Source organism: Ovis aries, chromosome 16 (assembly GCF_016772045.2).
Source record: "Ovis aries strain OAR_USU_Benz2616 breed Rambouillet chromosome 16, ARS-UI_Ramb_v3.0, whole genome shotgun sequence".
NCBI lineage: Eukaryota > Metazoa > Chordata > Mammalia > Artiodactyla > Bovidae > Ovis > Ovis aries.
This window is the reverse complement of record NC_056069.1, coordinates 31164293-31180559: the sequence shown is the minus strand read 5'-3', so window position 1 is coordinate 31180559 and position 16267 is coordinate 31164293.

The window sequence follows — 16267 nt, the reverse complement described above, 5'->3', positions numbered from 1 at the left end:
AATAGTCCTGGATTCTGATGCCAACTTTGCTGTAACTGGTTGTGAGATCTGCTTCAAATAGACTAATTGTCTGGACTGAAGTTTCCTCATCTGTGTAGAAACAAAGGTGGGCTAGGTTGTTTTTTAACATTAAAGTTTTATGACTCCTTGATAAACCACTAATGTTTCTGTCTTTATCAAGTATTAGAAGACAAAAAATGTTAGGCAAGTCATCTAAGGTAAAAATCGTATTAGTGCAGAGTTGGAGTGATATATATATAAATTTCTTGATACCTGGTTCTCTGACAATAGTTCCTAGAAAGAAATGTGTACTAGTTAGAGTGACCGTGTTTCCTGTAACAAATAGGTGCAAATATACAGTCACTCAAAATAGTAGACCTTTGCTTCAGGGTGACTGTCCTTTCCTCAGGATTCAGACTGATGGAAGCTCTGGCATTTTCAACACATGTCTCTCAAGAGCATTGTTATCTCCATCTCTGTAGCCAGTGGCAAAAAGAACATAGAAGAACATATTTAAGGCTTATCTAGGGTAGGTACTGAAGTGGCACATATCACTTCCATTCACATTCCATTTGCTAGAACTCAATATATTGCGCCTCACACATACAAGGAATGCTATGAAATGTAGTGTAATTTGTGCCCAGGAAAAAGAAGCACATGGATTTTAGTGAACCATTAGCAATTTTTGCCTTTGAATGGGTGTGACATATGCAAGAACAAATTTATCTTTAGGGAAATTGCCTTATTTTTTTCAAATTGTCAGGTGGCTTTATTTTGTCATATTTCAATAACACTTTTCTGTAAATTCCCTTTCCATCAGCTCTGTAATTTATGTTTGTGGCCACTGCTTCTCTTGAAGCTTCTTATATCAGTTTCTTGGACTGAAATTAAACAAGAGACTATGACTTCAAACAGGAATGAGAAAGAATTTTTTTTTTTCCTGAGCTTTATACTGAGGGAATCAGTAAAGAGAAAGGAGAAATAAAGGAAAACCCAATATTTTAAAAAAGCAACAAAGAAATGTTTAAAAAGAGATGCGAATAGAACATCTGGCTGGAGCGGAGACACTCATAATGGAGCTCTGAAGTACCATTCTTTCAAAAGAATTGAGTCAAGAGTCACAAGATTAAGACCAGAGTGGGATGTGCTGCCTTCAGAAGTGTCCCTGGCAAAAGAGACCTGCAAATTATGGCTTTTGTGGTTCTTTTCTTTTTTCTTGCTAAGAAATAAATGGAGACACAAGCATATCAGTGGAGCCGCTGTTTTCCTTAGTCTCTACCTCTCCTAGGGTTTGTTGTAGGCTTTCTCCAGCAGCCACAAAATACTGAGGATGCATCGAGATAGCGTGTTTTCCATCCAAAATCATGATTCATGAATCCCTTTGTTGTATACTAACCTGCAGACTGGGAGAAGGAAAGAAGAAGCAGGCAGGGAAAACTCATTTTGGGGTTTGTCAGTTTGAGACTTCGGTTCTGAGTTATTCCAAGAACGCCACTGAAATTTGGCTTATCATCCTATCATTTTCAGAAATACAAATGAGCACAACAAATCAGAGTAAGGAAAAGGAGACCATCTTAGGGAACCTCAGAGAGTAATAGAAGCAGATGAAGGTAACGTGGGATTCCAGCACAATTTTGTTATCGTGTACTACAAATATCCATTTACTTAGTACATGTCTAATTATGTCTTTTGGGGGAAAAAGAATTCTATCCTGCAAAGGCTGGCTCTGATATTGTTAGCCCCTAGCACGGTGTTAGTACAGTCTCTTTCCATATTTGGTGAGACTTGTCAGTTTATTTATTCATTCAGAAATATGAGAAGAAGGATGATCCAAGTCACACTAGACAAAAGAAAGGCATTTCATTACTAAAGGCAAAGGCAGGGTTTCAGTACTGGTTTGCCATGATCTGGTGTGACATTAGGCAAATTATTTAACCTCGTTAGACTGAGATTTCCTCATTAGTAAATATGTTGCTGCTGGTGGTGATCTGACATTCTGCAACTGTTGATTATTGCCTTCCTTTCACCAGAAAAGACTTTCAGGTAGCTAACTCCAGAACATGCACTTTCAGTTCTATATGCCAGGGTACGAGCTCTGTAATGTTGTGTTGTCAAATAAGACATTTGATTAGATTCAACAAATATATATTTGACTTAAAAATCTTGCTTTAATATCAAGTCAGTCTTTGTAGAGTTCTCTGGCTCTATTCAAAAGGTTACTGATGTGTATAGCAATCTATGAATGAGGAAGGTATGGTTCCTGCTTATAAAAGGCTTATAGAAGTATAGAGGACTTAAGACATTTATTTAATAACTATAATATGATGGTGTTAAGTGCTACTAACTGCCTGCTTCTCATACATTAGGAATTTACCTAGGGAGATTTCTGCATTTTTTTCCCCCTTCTCCTTCCAGGCTGATGGTCTTTCCAAAGTTCCTGAGAGAGAGAGAAAGAGAGAGAGAGAGTGAGAATTCAGAGATCCTCTTAAGAATAAGGATCTGACCAAGGAAGCATAGGCATAACATAGTGAATTAGGTACGAAACGTACTTCAGTGTCACAAAAGTTGAATCTAAACCCTAGTTTCTTTAATGAATAATCTGAAAAAAGTATTAATAAGTTTCCAATAATCACAAATTTTAAGAATTATTTCTCACTAGAAAATAAGTCTGATCTTGTTTGTAGGAGAAACAAGAAGATAAGAATATTTTTCTTTTTCTGTGTGGGGCAATGTAAAGACCATGTAGTTTTATAGCTAGAAACTCCAGAGTTTTGGATCTGGGGAATTCCCTGGCCATCTAGTGGTTGGGACTTTTCGCTCTCACTGCCTCTGTGGGATGTGGCAAAAACAAAAAATAAACACACCAAACCCATCCCCCTCAAAACAACAAACACACAGATTTTGAATCTGGACACTTTATTGCTTGTCACTTTATTTATTGCTTGACACTTTATTACACAATAAAATTGTGTAATTTTATTTTATAGAAAAATCAGAGATAACAGTACTTGCCTCATAGAATTGCACAGTTTGAAAGTAAATGATACTCCATAAAGGTTTTTTCCTTTCACAGTCAAGGATATGAACAATAATATATATATTTATTTACCTGGTTTATAAGGATGGTTGTCTATTTTCCATTGAGGAAGTTCCCCTCACTGCCATGTTGACTAAAATGTAGAGAGTTAGTCTTTCCTTCTTTCTTTCCTCCTTCCCTTCATCCCTTCTTTCTTTTGTCTTTTTTTCTCCCTTTCTGTTTTGTAAAATAAACTTTATTTAATTGAAGTCTATTCCTAGAATTACCAGCTCTTTTTAAAAAATCCATTTTAGGCTGATTATTCTAATATTTACAATTTTTCTTTTATTTTTCATGCCAACTTAAAGGTTACTTTCCCCTTATAATTATTACAAAATATTGGCTGTATTCCCCATGTTGTACAGTACATCCCTGAGCCTATGTTGCACTCAATAGTTTGTGTCACCCAGTCATTGTTCTTCATTTTTAAGAAAATTTATTGGCTAAACCCTCAAAACTTTAAGTAGATAGAATCCACTGGGATGAGGAATGAAACTTCTGATTCATTTTACTTCTGGTATTTTACCAATAAATAGTCAGAACATGAGGACTTTGGTTGTGATTTATCATCTCTCAGATGCAACATCTATGCTAAAATCTCAACTTTTGTCTTCATTTTGCACAGATGCCTTCCAATGGTATTTTCTGAGCAAGGCAAGGACATGTAGTCTTTAAACGTTAATGTCATGAGTATTTAAGCAAGCAAAGCTTCTCTGCCCTATATCTCCATTCATCCCAATTCTTCTCCCTTAACAACTTGTGCACAAGTCAGATTGTATATCTTCTTGCGCATGACTCTGAACAGATACCCATACTCTTGTTCTGTTGACATCTGAGGGAGAATTGCACTGTATAAGAGAGCCATCTGGATCATGAGAACATGGCCTGTAATACACTCACTCCATCATTTTATCATAGTAAAAGGAAATAGGTACCAAAGGAGGTTATTACAGCTCTTTTCTTGGAGATGTTTAACTTTTTGTTATCATTAGCGACCGTTTGACTTGGGTACAGAATATGTGGCCATGTGACATCTGGAGCCTTATTCCAGTGCTGTTAACTCTATTTCCCAGATGTTGGTGTTGTGGTTTTGTTGATCCTGTAATCAGGAGCAGTGTACCAAGGACAAGCGGTTCAAATCCCACATCTTCACCTCCATGCACCCTCTTGTTGAAACACATTGAATAGAGACAAACTGGGGAGCAAATGGCAGTGAGCTAGTGGGAGTAAATGCGGTGTACACACAGGCTCATGTCGGGGTTGAAATGAGTCTCCATGGGATATACTTTTTTAAGTGATTTGAATTAATTGTTCCCCAAATTATTTCCTTTCAAGGCAGAGAATTATCTGCAACCCTATGCAATAGCAACAAGCGTGAGTCTTTTCACAAAGCAGAGATACGTGGTTTTTGTTCAGCTGAGTTCGGAAATAAATATTTCATGAATTTCTATTGTAGTTCACATCAGTGGCCTTGCCAATCTTAACACATTACAAAATTAGCAATGCATAAAATAGCTAGGCATAACAATATTAGATTCAACAAACAAAGTCAGATTAAGCAGGGCAGTTGGATCAGGACAGTGTACAGGGCAGGAGTTGGGGATGTGGTGAGGAGAACACCAACCAGATTTAATGTGTGAGACTCAGGAAAAAGTCAACTGAATTACTATGATATATCAGTTGAGCTTACTTTTTAGATTATAAAGTATAAATATTTAATTATCTCTTTAAAATGTTGTAAAAACAAAAAAGGTTTTCAGAAAGTTTGTAAAATAAAGCATACTGTTATGGAAAAATGATTAATTGTTATGTCAGCTACCTAGATATTAAATTTGGGCAAAGTCCCAAGGCTGTGCCAAGATGAAATCTCTAGATTTCAGTTTAGATGTTTTATAAGGTCTATTTTATTATATAGTTGTATGTTTGTGTAATAATTAATGAATTCAACATTCAATATGTATTTAAGGCTATGGTGATCCCATAGTTACCCTGGGCCCTGTAGACCCAAAGATAAATAAGACAGTAATCCTTCCTAAGATCATGCTATCCAGGCCCATCACTTCATGGCAAATATATGGGGAAATAATGGAAACTGACAGACTTTATTTTTTTGTGGCTCCAAAATCACTGCACATGGTGACCATAGCCACGAAATTAAAGGATGCTTGCTCCTTGGAAGAAAAACTATGACCAACCTAGGCAGCATATTAAAAAGCAGAGACATTGCTTTGTCAACAACGGTCCGTCTAGTCAAAGCTATGGTTTTTCCAGTAGTCATGTATGGATGTGAGAGTTGAACTATAAAGAAAGCTGTGCACCTAAGAACTGATGCTTTTGAACTGTGGTGTTGGAGAAGACTCATGAGAGCCCTTTGGACTGCAAGGAGATCCAACCAGTCAAATCTAAAGGAATTCAGTCCTGAATACTCATTGGAAGGACTGATGCTGAAGCTGAAGCTCCAATACTTTAGCTACCTGATGCAAAGAACTGACTCATGGGAAAAGACCCTGATGAAAGGTTGAAGATGGGAGGAGAAGGGGAAGACAGAGGATGAGATGGTTGATTGGCATCACCGACTCGATGGATATGAGTTTGAGCAAGATTTGAGAGTTGGTGGTTGACAGGGAAGCCTGGTGTGCTGCAGTCCATGGGGTTGCAAAGAGTTGGACACGACTGAGCGACTGAACTGAACTGAATCCTTCCTAACAGGCCTGTAGACATGTCTCCTCTGTATCTACTCATGTTCTAAAGTGCTTGTTTAGAATTATCTTTTTTGTCATTACTATCCTAAGATTCACATGGGATATGTTATTGGAAGTGTTTCTGGATTCATGCAACAGGGCATTAGTTGAATAGTGATTAGTGATAGAATGCTCTGATGGAATGCTAACAATGGGGATACAGGTTTTCTTGGCCTTCAGGATACTAAAGAAGCATCAGAACAGTATCTTAGACGAATTTCTCATTTTTGTCCTTTCCTGGCTATAGATTCCATATCATTCTGGTGAAATTTAAGAGTAAAGTATTTTGGAAATAGTGTTATCTCACTGTCCCAAATAGTTTCTTGCTCAATTTTGAGCCTTAGGAGTCTGCTGTGTTGTTGGAGATGGTGCTGGGAAGAGGAGGGAGCAGTTACATCAGTTAAAAGGAATGAGCCTGGGGAGGAAAAAAATTGATGAAGATAGGCTCAGAAGATTAGTACCAGTTTCTGTGGGGGCAATGCTTGAAGCGAGTGAAGTTGAGGTGGACGTGGGTGAGAAGAAAATGACAGGTTTACTGCATTTCTGCTTTCAGTATTAAAAGTGGGGAAACTCCTTGAAGAGTAAAAGAGATTAAACTTTAGGAAAAAAAAGGAAATATCATGGTGAATATAGCAGTAAAGATTTATGGAATAAATTATAGAATGAAAATATGCTAAACAACAGTTTTAAATAAATTAGTGTATAGTAAGTAAAAAGTGGGTTATTGAGGAAAATCAGAAACAATGAAATGTATTTTAGAGAAGATGATTTTGTTTTAGGATTCTGTTTTTGTTGCAGATAAGCTATATGGGCCTCAGGCCTGATTCAAATTCTCACGTTTTCTTGAACTGGTTTTCACTGTTGGGTTTACAACAGTTTACATTTTAATATATAGTATGTATTAGATTGGGTTTCCCTGGTAGCTCAGTTGGTAAAGAATCTGCCTGCAATGCAGGAGACCCCAGTTTGATTCCTGGGTCAGGAAGATCTGCGGGAGAAGGGATAGGCTACCCACTCTAGTATTCTTGGGCTTCCCTTGTGGCTCAGATGGTAAAGAATCGGCCTGCAATATAGGAGACTCAGGTTCAATCCCTGTGTTGGGAAGATAAGGGGATGGTATCCAACTCCAGTATTCTGGCCTGGAGAATTCCATACACAGAAGAACCTGGTGGGCTACAGCCCATGGAGTCACAGTCGACATGACTGAGAGAATAACACACACACACACACACACACACACACATACTATGTTGTGTGATGATATGTTATTTGTCTAAGGAGGAATTCGAATTCTGGGCATAATGAGCTGAGGTTAAGTATATGAAGAAAAATAAATGACTGAATTTTCCAAGTACTTCCTTATAGAATTTTCTCATGATTTCAAGTGCAGCTCAGAAATATGGCTAATGATGTCAGAACTGTTAAGCATATGCTAAATTTAAAATGTTATCAACAAACAAATTAATAACTCACAATCAAAAGGCTTTAAATTATATTTGCATAATCATTCACCTGAGAGATTTGCCAAAAGTGTACCACTATCTAGGTTGTGATATAGGAGCATCCAGCTTTAGGCAAATTTTATAGTTAAAATCTGTATACACAAGATAAGTCAGGGTGCAGTTATTTTTGATTACAGTAGGATCTCCCATTTTTATGAAAATTATAGAATTATTATATATGTATATTATGCATATATCAGGCTTCCTTGGTGGCTCAGATGGTAAAGCGTCTGCCTGCAATGTGGGAGACCTGGGTTTAATCCCTAGGTGGGGAAGATCCTCTGGAGAGGGAAATGGCAACCCACTCCAGTACTCTTGCCTGGAAAATCCCATGGATGGAGGAGCCTGTTAGGCTACAGTCCATGGGGGTCGCAAAGAATTGGACATGACTGAGTGGCTTCACTTTAACTTTCATATATGTATATTATAAGTATATATATAGAGTTGCCTGCTCAGTTGAGAAAGGTATTTATAAACCAAAAGTCAAAATTAGTCCTAACTGTTGCAGATTATGTTTATTAATAAAATCCATAATGTTACTGTTTGACATAATGTGGGATCCAAGGAGATTTTTAATTTGGTCCTGATTTACAGAGAAATTTGCCATTACTTGATATTAATAATTTATAATGTGCACATATCCAGTATATGATGGTTTTCAAATATGAACACAAATTCCTTTTCACTCTTCCCAATGAGAGGTAGAATCGTCTCAGAACTGGGTGGGCTTTTGTGACTGCTTCAACTGATAGGGTCATGGGTAATACATTCTAAGACCCCCAAGGTGGATGGCTGAAACTGTGGATAGTACTGAACAATATATATACTATGTTTTTTCCTCTACAGGTGTGTACATGTTAAGTCCCTTCAGTTGTGTTTAACTCTTTATGCCCTTATGGACTGTAGCCTGCCAGGCTCCTCTGTCCATGGACTTCTCCAGGCATGAATACTGGAGTGGGTTGCCATGTCCTCCTCTAGGAGATCTTCCCGCCCCTGGAATCAAACCTGTGTCTCTTAAATCTCCTGCATTTTCAGACAGATTCTTTACCACTAGTGCCACCCGGGAAGGCTTTCCTTTACATATATACCTACAATAAAGTTTAATTTACAAATTAGGAACAGAAAGAGAATAACAACAACAACAACAACAAAAATAGAACAATTTTAACAATATACTGTAATAAAAGTTATGTGAACGTGGTCTCTTTGTAAACATCTTATACAAATTTAACAGCTTTTCCATCTTAACTCATTATTGACTGGGGGATTTTTGCAGAAATTAAGGCCTGAATTGAACTGAATGGTGGTAGATCAGGAGACGAGTAAAATTATATTACTCTTTCAAGGAATAATGTTCTAATTATCTAGTTAAATCTGTAAGCCTCTGCGTTTACAGGTAACTCCTGATTATAGCTATAGAAATGAATAGAATTAATTTAAAAATTGGGTCCATGTTGGTATCAGAAATATTTTAAGTGGTAAGTATATTAACTTGGAACACTGTTTTAGAAAATTGCTTTGGTAATTGTGGGGGAGCTTGTATAGTTTGAAGAAGTCCTTATCTTTTGTTTTTAGAAGGAATGAATAATAGTTTTAGATTAGCTTAGTAAGCAAATCACAATACTTTTCATACAGTTCTACAGTTTGTTTGGTCTCTAAAGTGATAGCCATTGTGGGGTATGTTGAATTCGATGTGATCCATGATTCAGATTTTTTTTTTTTAGGCAAAATAATTTTGTGACCTTTTCATAGATTCCCTAGAGAGGGAAACAGCAACCTACTCCACTATTCTTGCATGGGAAATCCCATGGACAGAGAAGCCTGGAGGTCTACAGTCTGTGGGGTCGAAAAAGAGTCAGACATGACTTAGGGACTAAATAACAACAAGCAGATATATGCTAGCTAAATATAGACAGGCAGATTTATAGCTAGATATAGACAAGCTGTAATAAGCCCATTTGTGGGGTATCTCTTTTGAGAATGTATGTTCATTTCACTATGATTCAGATTTTATGAGTGCTGATTTAACAATATTTAGAATATAGTTAGTAGGTTGCAAACTATTACTGTTGACCTCAGACTATTTGAGATTTATTGCTAGAAAAGTTTGCCATTGTTTTACAAAATCAATTTTAAACTGAAAATATGCACTTATGTTTTAGAGATGGTTGTTAAAAATTGAATTGAAAATGAGTACAGGGCTTAGAATCTCCTCAGATTAATTTTGATATAGTCAGAAAAGGTGAGGAAAAAGGATGAAGTTGCAGAGTAAAGATTAGACTTCTTTATCATGTTGACATAATTGTTGGCATTCAAAATAGTTAGCTGTTTGTTATTTTTGTGTATTTAACTTGGATACTGACTATAATCAGCATATGAAGGACTAATGCTCCTGATATTTTGAACTAGGATCAGGGAAAGATTTCCTTGGACTAGAAAATATTAAGGGTAGAGGAGTGAGTGAGTGAGTGGGTGAAAGTTGCTCAGTCCGATTTTTTGGGACCCCATGGACTATGCTGCTGCTGCTGCTGCTGCTGCTAAGTCGCTCCAGTCGTGTCTGACTCTGTGTGACCCCATAGATGGCAGCCCACCAGGCTCCCCCGTCCCTGGGATTCTCCAGGCAACAACACTGGAGTGGGTTGCCATTTCCTTCTCCAATGCATGAAAGTGAAAAGTGAAAGTGAGGTCACTCAGTCGTATCTGACTCTTAGCGACCTCATGGACTGCAGCCTACCAGGCTTCTCCATCCATGGGATTTTCCAGGCAAGAGTACTTGAGTGGGGTGCCATTGCCTTTTCCGCCATGGACTATACAGTCCATGGAATTCTCCAGGTCGCACTACTAGAGTGGGCAGCCCTTCCCTTCTCCAGGGGATCTTCCCAGCTCAGGCATCTTCCCAACCCAGGGATTGAATGGGGGTCTCCTGCGTTGCAGGCAGATTCTTTACCAGCTGAGCCACAAGGGAAGCCCAAGAATACTGGAGTGGGTAGTCTATTCCTTCTTCGGTGGATCTTGCCAACCGAGGAATCGAACTGGGGTCTCCTGCATTGCAGGCAGATTCTTTACCAACTGAGCTCTACCAGGGAAGTCCCAAGAATAGAGGATATTAACTTAAAAGACCCTGATGCTGGGAAAGATTGAAGGCAAAAGGAGAAAGGGGCAGCAGAGGATGAAATGGTTAGATAGCACCACTGACTCAGGGGACAGGAATTTGAGCAAATTCTGGGAGATAGTGGAGGACAAAAGGGCCTGGCATGCCGCAGTTCATGGGTTGCAAAGCATCTGACATGACTTATTGATTGAACAACATATTAACTTTCTACAGAAGTACCTCATTTTAAGATATCATTTCTAAAATGTGGTGCTTAGTTAAAGGACTAGGGTGTTTGTCAAATTAGGAAGATCAAAATATTGTTGAATATCAATTAATGTGATTAAGGTATCCTTAGGAAGAATGACTAGAACATAAAATGATATAAAAAGCAAAACCACATAGCATTATGACACTGGATAATTGGTCATGGAGAATCCCATGGATGGAGAAGCCTGGAAGGCTGCAGTCCATGGGGTTGCTGAGAGTCGGACACGACTGAGCGACTTCACTTTCATTTTTCATTTTCATGCATTGGAGAAGGAAATGGCAACCCACTCCAGTGTTCTTGCCTGGAGAATCCCAGGGACGGGGGAGCCTGGTGGGCTGCCGTCTATGGGGTCGCACAGAGTTGGACACAACTGAAGTGACTCAGCAGCAAGGCCTGTGGCCAGCTCTAAAAGACAAATACTTCTGCCTCCAGTTAATAACGATTGGATAACAAAAGACGTATTAATATGTCTCTGGTCAATAATGTGTTAACTAAGCACTTATGCATTGTTGCCGTAACTTCTACAGTTTAAGGTGTGACATCAAAACTAGCAGAATTTTCTTTTTCCTTCTTCAAAATTTCGTGGATACAAGATTCATTCTTATCGTAGACCTTAACAACTTCTGCTTACAATTTTTTTTTTTTTGCTTAACTTTCACCTTTGCATTTAAAGAAATCCCATTATGGCTTCTTTTGGGGATATCCAGATTACCAGCACAACCAATTTTGTGCTTTGGGGCCATTATTAAGTAAAATAGGGATTACTTGAACTAAGGCACTGACATGCTCTGGTAGTTGATCTGATAATCAAGGCTTGCAGAATGCCTTTGATGGGGACGATGCAAGTCTCGTGAGACGAAGTAAGACAGCACGAGATTTCTTCGCCCAATTTAAAGCATGTTTGCTTGCTTGCTAAATCTTGTCTGACTGCTCTGTGACTCTGCAGACGGTAGCCGACCAGCCTCCTCTGTCTGGAATTTTCCGGGCAAGAATAGTGGGGTGGGTAGCCATGCCCTCTCCAGGGAATCTTCTCCATTCAGGGATCGAACATGCAGTCTCTTATGTCTCCTACATTGGCAAGCAGGTTCTTTACCACTAGAGCCACATGGGAAGCTGCAGTTTAGAACATATGAATTGTTTATTTTTGGAATTTTCCAGCTAGCAACTTATTGACCAGAGATATACTACCAGGTCTTTTGTTACCTGAAAATTATTGACCATAAATGTTTCAGTATTCACTCATGTAACAAATCGCTGACCACAGGCGTCCATTTCTGCAAAATGCCCCAGTCAATAATGTTAAAATTTTTGGACGGAGATTGACTATGGATTACCAAAACTGCAGATGAAGGAGACTATCAGTTCAGTTCAGTTCAGTTCAGTTGCTCAGTCGCGTCCGACTCTTTGCGACCCCATGAATCGCAGCACGCCAGGCCTCCCTGTCCATCACCAGCTCCCGGAGTTCACACAAACTCATGTCCATCAGGTCGGTGTTGCCATCCAGCCATCTCATCCTCTGTCATTGCCTTCTCCTCCTGCCCCCAATCCCTCCCAGCATCAGAGTCTTTTCTAATGAGTCAACTCTTAGCATGAGGTGGCCAAAGTATTGGAGTTCCAGCTTCAGCATCAGTCCTTCCAAAGATCACCCAGGGCTGATCTCCTTCAGGATGGACTGGATCTCCTTGCAGTCCAAGGGACTCTCAAGAGTCTTCTCCAACACCACACTTCAAAAGCATCAATTCTTCGGCGCTCAGCTTTCCTCACAGTCCAACTCTCACATCCATACATGACTACTGGAAAAACCATAGCCTTGACTAGACGGGCCTTTGTTGGCAAAGTAATGTCTCTGCTTTTGAATATGCTGTCTAGGTTGGCCATAACTTTCCTTCCAAGGAGTGAGCGCCCTTTAATTCCATGTTTATCCTCAAAAGCTGCAGCAGCCAGAAAAGCAGGCTGAGCACCTTAAGGCTGCCTTGCTGTGAAGGAGCTTGAACTCATCCATGTGAAAGCCATCAGGCAAGACCCCGAGACTCCATGAAGAGACCGAGATGCCTGGCCAGCCCTCAGGTCTGACATCTGCACTTGCGTTACCATCTTGCTGCAACCGCTAAGAGACCCTGAACCAGAAATGCCCAGCCAAGACCTTCCTGAATTCTCGCCTGGAAGGAATGGTGAGATGTAATAAAATACTGTTTTTAAGTCATTAAATTTTAGAGTTTTGTAACTTGTTATGCATCAGTAGTACTAGCATATAAAGAGAGTTTGAGAAAAAATATGAAAATCAAGAGATTAAAAACCCAAACATTTAGGGCAGTGATTTATAACACTGGAGGAGTGCTGTCATAACCTCCCTTGAGATTCTGATGAAAGAGATGGGCTTTTATTTTATATGTAACTGTTTTGTGCTTGTTTTTTGCAGGTCTTTTCCTTCTCTTGTGTTTCTTGCCTAAAAAAGTTCCTTTAGCATTTGTTGTAAAGCTGGTTTACCTTAGCTTAGCTGCTCAGCATTTTCAACTCTTTGCAACCCCATGGAATGTAGCCTGCCAGGCTCCTTTGACCATGGGATTTCCCAGATAACAATACTGGAGTTGGGTTGCCATTTCCTTGCTAGGGGATCTTCCTGACCCAGACTGAACTCATGTCTCCTCTGTCTCCTGCATTGCAGGGGAATTATTTGCCTGCTGAGCTGTATTCTCTTAATTTTTGCTATTTATTCTAGAAATATTTTGTGTAAATTTTCAGGTTTTTCAAGGGTACACGAGGCATAGCTCGAGTCCTTGCTCGAGTCCTCAGTTTTAGAAGCAGTTGAAGAATTTCTTCAGGTACCTGATTTGACATTATTAATGCAGTTGAATAAAAAATTTAACTGTCAGTTGACTAAAAGGCAAGAAGATAGGTTATAAAAAATTTTCATTGTCTAGTAATAAAATGAAATGAGAACCTAGATACTTGGTTGGGAAGAACTGTCTTTCATGGCACAAAATTTTGGGAGGAATTAATAGTTTGAAAACTTCTTTGATCTGATTAACCAATGGACAAGGTCACATGTAGGTTGTCTGGCTTAATTATTGGCTAAGTAGATATGGCCTTGGGGAAATAAACAGTTTTCAGCTGATGGAAATTCTGTAAAGTTTAAAAGTGTTTGTTTTTATCATCTGATCAACTAAAGAGAAGGGAAGCCCTTAAATTTTATATTCTTTTATTGGTAAATATTTGCTTTAGGTTTCTGAGAACCAAGCTTAACCATAAGAGGTAAGTAAGCAGTTACTGGGGCTGGTTTTGTAGCAGGTCAAGGATGTCAGTTGGGGCTTTCCCGGTGGCTTAGAGGTAAAGAATCTGCCTTCAATGTAGGAGACGCAGGTTAGATCCCTGGGTGGGGAAGATCCCCTGGAGAGGGCATGGAAACCCACTGTAGTATTCTTACCTGGAGAATCCCATGGACAGAGGACCCTGGAGAGCTAAGGTCCATTGGGTCACAAAGATTCGAACATGACTGAGTGACTGAGCCCACAAGGATGTCAGTGCTAAAACCTCTGTGATCCTCTCTGTGATTCTCTGGCTTTACTTTCATAGTTGCAAACTGACTGCTAAGTCATGAAATCCGTATTCCAGGAAGGAATAAGAAGGAAATGTAGAAAAGGGGTGCTATCTTTATTAGGGAAGTACAGTTTTCCCAGAAACCTTGACCAACTTTCATTGGTGAGAACTGTCGCAGGTTACTTCTTCCTACAAGAGATGATGTGCAATGTATTTTAAAATTTAATTAATTAATTAAATTTATTTTTGGCTGTGCTGAGTGTTTGTTGCTGCGAGAGATTTCTCTAGTTGCAGAAAATGGGGGCCCCAGTTGTGGTGCGGGAGCTCTCATTGTGGTGGCTTCCCTTGTTGCAGAGCACAGGCTCTAGAGTACCAGGGGTTCAGTAGTTGCAGCACGTGGGCTCAGTAGTTGTGGCTCCCAGGATCTAGAGCACAGGCTCAATAGTTGTGATGCATAGGCCTAGCTGTTCTGTGGTATGTGGCATCTTCCTGGATCAGGGATTGAGCTTGTATCTTCTGCATTGGCAGGCAGATTCTTTACCACTGAACCACCAGGAAAGCCCCTGCACAATGTTTTTTAAAAAGTATGGGAACCTTGCTATCTTCCCCCCTGCCCCCAAATAGGGTTATCTTGGAAAGGAGGAAGGAAAGTGTGAATTTTAGTTAAGAAACTAGTTATAAATGCCAAATATTTGATTAGTAAAAATTTTAAATAATGTTTTAACTAGGTGATACAAAAGTGCAGATATGGATTTGTTCAGTCTTTGTAGGCAGAAAAACCTTAAAACATTGTTTTATGTGAAGAATTACTTAGAGATTTAAGCCTAAAATGAAGAAAAATTTATATCTCTATCTTTATCAGTATATTATCTTTAGTTATGAACAGCTTTAATTAGTGATTGTTTATTGGTGATTCACAAAAATTGTTCATACAAATATCCTAGCAGTGAAAACAATTCATAATAAAAGATGACTGTCAAATGAGCCCTGACATGTTGCCCATCAGTGAGTCTGACTATCACTGTACAATTCTGGTGGCAGCTGAAAATGTAAAGTGGACTCATTGCAAAAGGTCATTTTCAATTAGCTCTTAATATCTGGTAAACAACATGCTGTGCATTTTCAGAGCTTTGAATTAAAATTGGTTACTTTTTAGCCAATTGTTAAATTTTTTTATTAGTTTCAAGACCTCTGGGAAGAAAAATTAATACACCTGAGAGTGAAAAGAGTAAGTGTTTTGAGTTGATATGCTATTATACTTTCCAGTGACTGCTGCTAAATTTTTCTTTGTGAAAGAAGAAAAAAATCAGGACTTGAACTGACCACAAATTAAATAATCAAGTTGAAAATTCTTTTTCTATGAAAATAAAGAATATGGATTATTCTTATTTCCTGGAAGAAAAGTCCTAGCGTCACTAATTTAAAAGAATAATTAATCTTCCCCAAGTTTTAAGAGAACGAAAATTTGAATAAAATGTTACCATTTAAATGTGTTGCAGTATATGGAGTCAAAAACTATCAAGGGAACAGATATAACCTAGCAAAGAATCTGAAAAGTGGAGTTTTGAATTTCCTTTTGAAATTAAGCTTCACATGATTAAAAGTATTAATAAAGGAATTTTGGAAAGAAATTAATAGAGTATCATTCAAAACCACATTTTAGAATTGAAGGTGGAAAGCATACGGTAAGGGTTTAACTAAAGCACATTTAATTTATTGTCTAAAGAAACCAAATTAGACTTGCAGCTTAAAAACTAAATGTTTGTCCCTGGAGTGCTTTGCAGATTTAATTATACCAGTGAATCCATAATTTTCAAATCTTTCAGCACTCTTTTTTATGCACACAAGCATAGAACAGTGCAACATTATATCCCCCATAAGTTTTAAAGGTTACTTTTTCACTTAATTTGGAAGATATGGAGCGTTTGGAAAAATATAGAATAATAAGTGAAAGAAAGAAAAATCACCCAAAGACAAATGTCAATATTTTAAAAAGTTTTTGAGGAGGCATTTCAGGCATCTCTTTTTGAAAGATTTGGTATACCAGAT